This window comes from Bos grunniens, chromosome 3 (genome assembly GCF_055505025.1).
Source record: "Bos grunniens cultivar Pamir isolate PY7600 chromosome 3, Bosgru_T2T1.0, whole genome shotgun sequence".
Lineage (NCBI taxonomy): Eukaryota > Metazoa > Chordata > Mammalia > Artiodactyla > Bovidae > Bos > Bos grunniens.
The window spans coordinates 95,009,088-95,018,916 of NC_141167.1; positions in this window are offsets into that span (position 1 = coordinate 95,009,088).

The window sequence follows — 9,829 nt, forward strand, 5'->3', positions numbered from 1 at the left end:
ACAAAGTAGTTAAAAAAAAAAAAAGAATAGAAGTAAGTAAAGGATTAGTTGCTCAGTCATGTCTGACTCTTTGTGACCCCATGAACTGTAGCCTGCCAGGCTCCTCTGTCCATGAGGATTCTTCAGGCAAGAATACTGGAATGGGTTGCCATACCCTCCTCCAGTGGATCTTCCCAAACCAGGGATCAAACCCAGGTCTCCCACACTGCAGGCAGATTCTTTACTGACTGAGCCACCAGGGAAGCCTGAAAGAAGTAAGTCATGATGTAAATGATGGTAATTCACAGTTGTGAGAATATGAATGGTTGTTCTTTTCTTTTTTGGATTTTTAAATGTTCTCAAAATAAAACAAGGAACTTCCCTGGTGGCCCAGTGGCTGGGAGTCTACCTGCCAGCCCAGGGGATGTGAGTTCTATCCCTGGCCCAGGAAGATCCCACATGCTGTGGAGCAACTAAGCCTGTGTGCCATAATTACTGAGCGCGCCTGCTGCAGCCACTGAAGCCAGAGTTCCCTAGAGCCCATGCTGTGCAACGAGAGAAGCCACTGCGAGGGGAAGCCTGTGCACCAGAATGAAGAGCAGTCCCCACTCACCACAGAGAAAGCCCACGTGCAGCAACAAAGACCGAGTGCAGCAAAAAAGAAAAGAAAAGAAAAATAACAAAATTTAAAAATAAAAACAAAATGAAAAGGCATCAAGATAATAAAAGAAGCTCAAACAAGGCTGACTGAAACTCGGTTTCATAGGTACAATTTTATATAATTCTCCCAGCATCTCTGTGGGACACGATTATTTTTCCCATTTTCAGAAGGAGAAACTGAAGCTAAAGCTGTTACATAATTTCCTCAAGGTCACACAGCTAGAATGTGAGTGAATCTGGACTTGAACCCTGGTCTTTTGACCCTAGCTTCCACGTTCCTCCTTCTACTTCTCTCTGTCTCTCAAGAACAGTAGTCTCTTCTGATGGCTAAAGCAACAGGGTACTTTTCTTTTTTTGGCTAAGCCTTGCAACATGTGGTATCTTAGTTCCCTGATCAGGAATCGAACTCTCATCCCCTGCATTAGAAGCGCAGAGTCCTAACCTTGCACTGCCAGGATCCTTTGGAAGGAAAGTGACTAGTCTTCTCCTGCCATCACCCAGAATGAGTGGCACAGCTGCAAATACCTGGGAACGACCAGGCAAAGGTACTGGCCCTTTAACTGGAGACAGGTGACAAAGACATAACAGCTACTGAAGAATGAATGATCAGGGCTTGCCCACAGACTCAAGGAAGCCTCACATCAGAGCTAAGAAGTAGGCCCCCTTTTAAAAAAATCACCCCTGTAGAATACCTATAATACATAGGCCTTGTTGACTGAAGAAAAATGGGAGTCACGAGTTATGTTCATTCAGGGACATTACTGAGGATAATAACCCAAGAGACAGCCTCTCAGACATCTCTGAAGAGCTGCTCCAACAAGGTAATGGAAGAGCCAGGATACATAGGAGTTTTGGTGAAAAAAACAGAAACCAGAACAAGCCTACATAGCCGAACATCAAAAGATTACTGCTAATCACAAACAAAGCAGACATCTCAGTTTTAGCACTTTCAATGTACGTGTGTTTGTGTCTCTCAGTCGTGTCTGATTCTTTGCAACCCTATGGACTATCGTCTGCCAGGCTCCTCTGTCTATGGAATTCTCCAGACAAGAATACTGGAGTATTCCCTTCTCCAGGGGATCTTCCCAAACCTGGGTCTCCCACATTGCAGGCAGATCCTTTATGGTCTGAGCCACCAGGGAAGCCCTTCATTGTATGGGAAGAGGCGATAGTCTGTACTCATTGAAACCATTCCTTTGATATACATCTCAACTAGGTAAGGACTGTATCCTGTTTTTCCTCCATCCTAAACTCCCCTCAGGGCACACTGATGTAGGGGTGGCTGCAGGGGCTGATGGTTTCATAGTGGCAGTGTTCATTGTTTACTAGAAGGGCAGGTGACATTCTTTGTCCCCCGCCTACACACAATCTTGATTTGTCACCTATGCAGGAAAGTCCATCTAGAGCTCTATTCTAGTTACTATTGTGGAATTACCAATTACCCTAAAACTTGGCACCTTAAAACCACCATATCATTTTATTTAACAGTTCATGGCTGGGCAATTCACACACAGGTCTTTCACGTGGTTCCAGTCAAATGTCAGCTGGAGCTAACTGGGTTGAATGTGCAAAATGGCTCACTGACGTGAGTGGCAGTTGATGTTGGCTGATGAGCTGTCCACTAGAAAGTCCACATGTGGCCTCTCCAATTTGGCCAACTCAGGGCAGTAGGACATCACACCTGATGTCTAGCTTCCCCCAGGACAGGCATTCCCAAAAATCCAGGCAGAAGCTGCAAGTCCTTCTCTGATCTAGCCTTGGAAGTCACGCATCACTCCCATGGCATCTGTTGGCTATAAATGAATAATTAAACAGACTACCTTCAAAGGAAGGAAAATTAGGCTCCACCTCTTGATGAAGGAGTGGCAAAATCACATTGTAAAGATGCATATAATTGGGATTTTTTAAGTATTTTATATTAAGTTCTCATTTAAAGGCTTTATTCTCTGCAATCAGCCCTCTGCTTTGCTTTTTTTTTTTTTTGTCTTCTAATGGTATTGAAGCCTTCAATGGCTGTGTCAATGACCTCTCTTGATAAATGTCACATTTCACTCAAAAATAGGTGGGTTATTCTCAAGTATCTTTTGATATTAATCTCTAATATAATTCCATGGTGATAAGAGAATGGATTCTGCATGATTTTAATAACTTTAGATTATGAAATTTTTGCACCTGGTCTTATGTTCCTGGATATGTTCCAATGTCTTGTAGTTTATAGTCTATAGGAACTTGAATAGAATTTGTATCCTACTGTTGTGTGAAAAGTGCATAAATCTTAATTATGTTGAATTGGTTCATACTGCTTTTTAGGTCTACCATATCTTTCTACTTCTTTGTGTATTCATTCTATTAATTTTTGAGAGTTTGATATTTAAACTCCCAGTAAAAAATCTTAATTTATCTACTTAAAAATTAATTGTAATATATAGTGGAACTATATGTAACTTTGCTCTGTATTTTCCAAATTTCCTGTAAATGTGTTATTGCGTTTTCATAATTTAAAAAAATAAAATAAAGAAGTAAGCAAAAAAACAAAAGAGGCATGTAAGGTGAGAGATGTTTTACCCAACTCCAGACAATAAAATCTGCTCAGGCATTTAATCCAGTGTTTCTCGACCTTTGTCACCTCATAGCACACACAGAAAGCATAATATACAGAAAGCATAACAGGTTCATGACACACCTGTTGTGTAGTTCTGATAGGCTCACTATCTATGATCAACAAAGCTTCCTTCCTTTACTTTATGGCTAGTGTGCATTTGAGGACAAGATTTCCCACATGCTTCAGAATAATTTTTAAGTTTTATTTTATTGAAGTATAGTTGATTTACAATGTTGCATTTAATTTCTGCTCTACAGCAAAGTGACTCAGTTATACATATATCAGTTCAGTCGCACAGTCGTGTCTGACTCTTATTTCTCAGGAGGCTTCCCTGTCCATCATCAACTCTCAGAGCTTGCTCAAGCTCATGTCCATCAAGTCAGTGATGCCATCCAACCATCTCATCCTCTGTCGACCACTTCTCCTCCCACTTTCAATCTTTCCCAGCATCAGGTGGCCAAAGTATTGGAGCTTCAGCTTCAGCATCAGTCCTTCCAATGAATATTCAGGACTGATTTACTTTAGGATGGACTGGTTGGATCTCCTTGCAGTCCAAGGGATTCTCAAGAGTCTTCTCAAACACCACAGCTCAAAAACATCAATTTGTCAGTACTCAGCTTTCTTTATAGTCCAACTCTCACATCCAAACATGACTACTGGAAAAACCAAAGCTTTGACTAGATGGATCTTTGTGGACAAAGTAATGTCTCTGTTTTTTAATATGCTGCCTAAATTGGTCATAGCTTTCCTTCCAAGAAGCAAGCATCTTTTAATTTCATGGCTTCAGTCACCATCTGCAATGATTTTGGAGCCAAAAAAATATAGTCTCTCATTATTTCCAATTGTTTCCCCATCTATTTGCCATGAAGTTATGGGACTGGATGCCATGATCTTAGTTTTCTGAATGTTGAGCTTTAAGCCAACTTTTTCCCTCTCCTCTTTCACTTTCATCAAGAGGCTCTTTAGTTCGCTTTCTGCCATACAGAAAAGCGAGGTGGTGTCATCTGTATATCTGAGATTATTGATATTTCTCCTGGCAATCTTGATTCCAGCTTCTGCTTCATCCAGCCCAGCATTTCACATGATGTACTCTGATACAAGTTAAATAAGCAGGGTGACAATATACAACCTTTTCTGATTTGGAACCAGTCTGTTGTTCCATGTCCAGTTCTAACTGTTATTTCTTGACCTGCATACAGATTTCTCAGGAGGCAGATCAGGTGGTCTGGTATTCCCATCTCATTAAGAATTGTCCACAGTTTATTATGATCCACACAATCAAAGGCTTTGGCATAGTCAATAAAGCAGAAGTAGATGTTTTTCTGGAACTCTCTTGCTTTTTCGATGATCCAACAGATGTTGGCAATTTGATCTCGAGTTCCTCTGCTTTTTCTAAAACCAGCTTGAACATCTGGAAGTTCATGGCTCACATACTGTTGAAACTTGGCTTCTAGCCCCACAGGGGCTGCAGCAGACCTGGGTGTGGCATAAGCCCTCTTGGAAGAAGTCACCATTAACCCCATCATAGAGCCACCAGAACTTACACAGGATTGGGGAAACAGACTCTTGGAGGCACAAACAAAACTTTGTATGCACCAGGACCCGGGAGAAAGGAGCAGCGACCCCACAAGAGACTGATGCAGACTTGCCTGTGAGTGTCCAGGAGTCTCCAGCAGAGGCGTGGGCCGGCCATGGCCTGCTGCAGGATTGGGGGTGCTGGGCGCAGCAGTGCGTGCGTGGGACCTTTTGAAGGAGGACCTTCTCTTCATTACCTCCACCATAGTTTGGCCTCAGGTCAAACAATAGGGAGGAAACACAGCCCCCCACCCCGACCCAACAACAGAAAATCGGATTAAAATTTTCCTGAGCATGGCCCTGCCCATCAAAACAAGACCCAGTTTCCCTCTCAGTCAGTCTCTCCATCAGGAAGCTTCCATAAGTCTCTTACATATATGTATTCATTTAATATCCTTTTCCATTATGGTTTATCATAGGATATTGAGTATAGTTCCCTGTGCTGTAGAACCTTGTTCAACAGAACAGAAACTTGTTTATCCATTCTTTACATAATAGTTTGCATCTGCTAATTCCAAGTTCCCAGCCCTTCCCTCCTCCACCTGCTCCCACTTGGCAACTACAAGTCTGTTATCTATATCTGTTGAGTCTGTTTTGTTTCATAAATATGTTCATTTATGTCATATTTTAGATTCCACACATAAGTGATATCACGTTATTTGTCTTTCTCTTTCTGACTTAGTTTGCTTAGTGTGATAATCTCTAGGTCCATCCATGTTATTGCAAATGGCATTATTTCACTCTTTTTATGGCTGAGTAGTACTCCATCGTATATATGCTCCACATCTTCTTTATCCAGTCATCTGTCAATGGACATTTAGGTTGTCTCTACATCTTCGCTTGTAAATAGTGCTACTTCAGAGTAATTTTTGAGCCAACAGAAAAGAAACTCCCAGCTCTCACTCCACTGTACTATAGGTTTCTCTACTGTAAGAGTTTCTGTGTCCAAAAGCTTTGAGATAGTTTTCCATTTTGTCTTTCATAAACACTAAAGGAGAAAACTTGCATTCTTCATGCATTGGGTTGGCTTTAAATATATGCTGCCAATCAAAAAGAATAGCTGAATTGGACGTAACAAATATGCTAAAAATTTTTAAGTTTATAATGGTTTCCAAACAACAATGACAGCAATAGAAACCATTATGGCAATCTTTGGAGGTTTCCAGGGTACTAACTCATTCAGAAAGCTGGTTGGTAAAGGGAAAAGACAAAGCATTTATTCTGCCTTTCAGATATGAATTACCTTTTATGACATGTCAGTTGTCATTGTATCAGCTCCTGATCTACCCTTCCTGTCTCTGTGTTGTGATACTGCTGGACCCTGTGAATACTTCCCCTGTTGCCACCAGTGGTAAGCTTTGATCAGTAGAGGCTGTTGGAAAGATATTGCAGGAGGAAGGAGTTTCTCTTTCTGGCTCTATTGTGTATTCCTGCTTGGTCCTGCCATGTACGGTGGCCAAGAGTGTGGAGGATACTCCATGAGTTTTAGCAGCACTCTGGTTGGTTTCCTATGGAGCTTTGTCAGCATCCCAGTGGGTGGTCTTGCTTGCCAGCCCTGGCTTAAACTCCTCCACTATCCAGTGAGGTATAGCCGTACTCTCTCCAACCTCGGGGATAAGGAGACCCCGTCCAGTTCGTCACTCCCTTGGGTGCTCTGACTCAGCTCCAGAGCTATAGCTATTCCCTGGATCTGCTGTTCTTTAGAGTTTCTTAATCCCTATTAGTTAATCCTCTATTAGTATTTAATAAATCGTTATAGTAACATTTTTCTGTTCAAGTCACTGAGTGGTTTCTGTCTCCTGTGTGAACCCTGACTGAGTCACATGGTAATCAAATTATTGACATGGGATGGTTCTTTTATATAGAAGAAGACCAGCTCATAAACGTTTAAGGAATGACAGAATTAACATACTTAACAGTTAAAAAAAAAAACATATCTAGGCAATGATAATCAGTGATGCTTAGCCATTCAGTGAAGCTGATGGGGAACCTAATAACACATCAATCAGGCTGATTTCACCTGAATCCAGAGGCGGATTTACCCTGAGCAGATATACTGTACATTTCAGCAGCTCTCACTTCAGCGATTCTTTTCCAAGTCCTAGAATCTAATTTTATATTTGGAACTTGGATTTCTTTCTCATAAAGAAAACTCTTCAAATGGAAAATCTTCTCTTCCACATACCTGGATCACTGTGTCAACCCACTGATCAACATTAAGATCATAAAAATAAAGACAATCAAACATAGCCCCCTGCTGTGATGGGATAGGAAATAGCACCATTCATGAAACATGTCTGCCATAAGTTTAGTCTCAAACTGATCAAACATCCAGATAAATCACTAGTTGATATTAATACAAACTACTGGGGATAGAAGAACATGTAAAACACATCAAGAGAATACAATAGCCAAATCCAAAATATGGGAGACTTTATAGGACAAATTACCCAATTTTTCCAACTTTTCAATTTCCTGCAATTTCAAATAAATTGCAAGTAATAAAAAAATGGGACAGGGAGAAAGATAATCATATAACTTTTAAAAGACTTCTTGAGAAATATCAGTAAAAGTGATGTGTGTACCTTGTTTGGATCCTGATTCAGATAAAATAACTGTGATATAATCAGAATGTTTATACTGACTGAATATTAGATGGTATTAGGGAATTATTAAGGACTTCCCTAGTGGCTCAGACAGTAAAGCGTCTGTCTACAATGCAGGAGACCTGGGTTCGATCCCTGGGTTGGGAAGTTTCCCTGGAGAAGGAAATGGCAACCCACTCCAGTACCCTTGCCTAGAAAATCCCATGGAAGGAGGAGCCTGGTGTCCATGGGGTCACAAAGAGTCGGACATGACTAAGTGACTTCACTTTCACTTTCAGAGAATTATTGTTTATTTCTTCTAGATGTGATAATGGTGATGGATATATTTTTAAAAGAGGCCTTATCTCTTAGAGATATATATTTAAGGATTTTTGAATGAAGCGACATAAAATCTGAGGTTGTTTAAAAAATAATCAGCAAATGGGATTTCTCTGGGGGTCCAGTGGCTAAGACTCTGTGTTTCCAATGCAGGGAGCCGGGGCAGGATCAATTCCTGGTCCGGGTATTAGATCCCACATGCAGCAACTAAGAGTTTGCATGCCACAATTAAAGATCCCTCATGCTACAATGAAGACTGAACATCCCAAGTGCTGCAACTGAGACTGGGCACAGCCAAATAAATAAATATTCTAAATAAGAAAAATCTAGCAGAGAGTAAGATAATAAAGTTCAGTTGGCCTTACGTTGATAAATGGTAAAGTTAGGTAATGGGTACATGGAAGTTTATTACAAATATATTCATTATTTTCAAACACTGTAGTGTATATTTTAAAATGTCATCATAAAAAGTTTAGTGAAATAACATACATGTTACCAGAGTTGATATGTTGTCTGGATATTAATAATAACCAAATTCATGTCATATTTTGTAGTTCACAGTGTACTTTTTATGCATAACAACATAATCCTAACCTCAACCCTAGGAAATAGGTTTTATTATCCTCTTTTCACAGGAAACAGTTTCAGAGTCATTAAGTCAGTGGCTCAAAGGCTTTGAGCTAGTAGGAAGCAGAAATGTGATTTAGATCAAAGTTCTTGATTTCTGAATCTCATGTTCTATCTGGGGAGGTAGAGGAAATGCTAAATCTTCCTGGTTAAGTCATTTAACTTCTCTGTCTTAGAAGAACAGAAGCAACACTACTCAACCTGCCTTTTTTTTAGTTGTTGGGAAATTCAAGTCTGAAAATTTCCAGGAAGGAGCTTTGTTAATTGTCAGGTGCCTTATAAATTTATTTTATTTATTTATTTCTAAATAGTTATTTATTCATTTGACTGTATTGAGCCTTAATTGTGGCATGCAAGCTCTCTAGTTGTGGCTCAGTTGCCTTGCAGCATGGGGGATCTTAGTTTCTGAACAGTGATCAAACCTGGGTCCCTTTCATTGCAAGGCAAATTCTTCACCACTGGACAACCAGGGAAGTCCCAAGGGCTTTAAAATTTTAGATTGTCATACATCTATGTTTTCTAGCAGTGTGTGTGTTTGTATGTTAGTATCTCAGTTGTGTCCGACTCTTTGCGACCCCATGGACCGACCAGGCTCCTCTGTCCATGAATTTCTCCAGGAAAGAATACTGGAGTGGGTTGCCGTTCTCTTCTCCAGGGTATCTTCCCAACCCAGGGATCAAACCTGAGTCTCCTGCATTGCAGGCATATTCTTTACCATCTGAGCCACCAGATAAACCCTCTCAAGCAGAGCCCTCTATACAAATGCAAGAAAGTGGAGAGCTCTGGGGGCTGGTCTCAGGCAAAGCAAATCTTCCTTTTGGCTTGCCTGTCTTCCTTTTCTGTAGACCTCCTTGCATTCCAAACTCCATCCCTTACATCACTATTAACAGACAGTGGTTAAGATGCTTTTCCTTGTGGTGCATTTGAATACTTGCCATTGTCCTGATGTGTTGTTTTGTAGCTTGTGGGAACAGAGGCTCTACAACAGCTGTTTATAACTGAAAGTTTTATGGCTTGATTTTAGGCTAGTAAAATGAGTATGAAACTGCGTAGCATTTTCTGGTGTTGTCCAGAATTCTCTATTAGATTATTTGCACTAAGTCATCCAGACCCATGAATTTTCATCAAGCAACACTGGAAAACAAATGAGACACTTTTGAGTCTCAACAAATGAGACACTTTTGATTCTCGGGGGCGGGGCTGGAGGGTAGAAATGAAGAACTACAGCTAAAATGGCCAGCGTTAAATAACAGCTACTACAGAAACCAAACACAAAAACAAACCTTTTTGGGGACTCGGTATAGACATCTAAATAACCATTTCAAAATGGCTGCATGCAAACAACCACTTCAAAACATCTCACTCCGAAACACACATTTAATGATTGTGACGTAATTTTGCCAATGTATTATTTAAACACCAAGAGGAGCACTTAAACACCACTTTGTTTTAAATATATAAG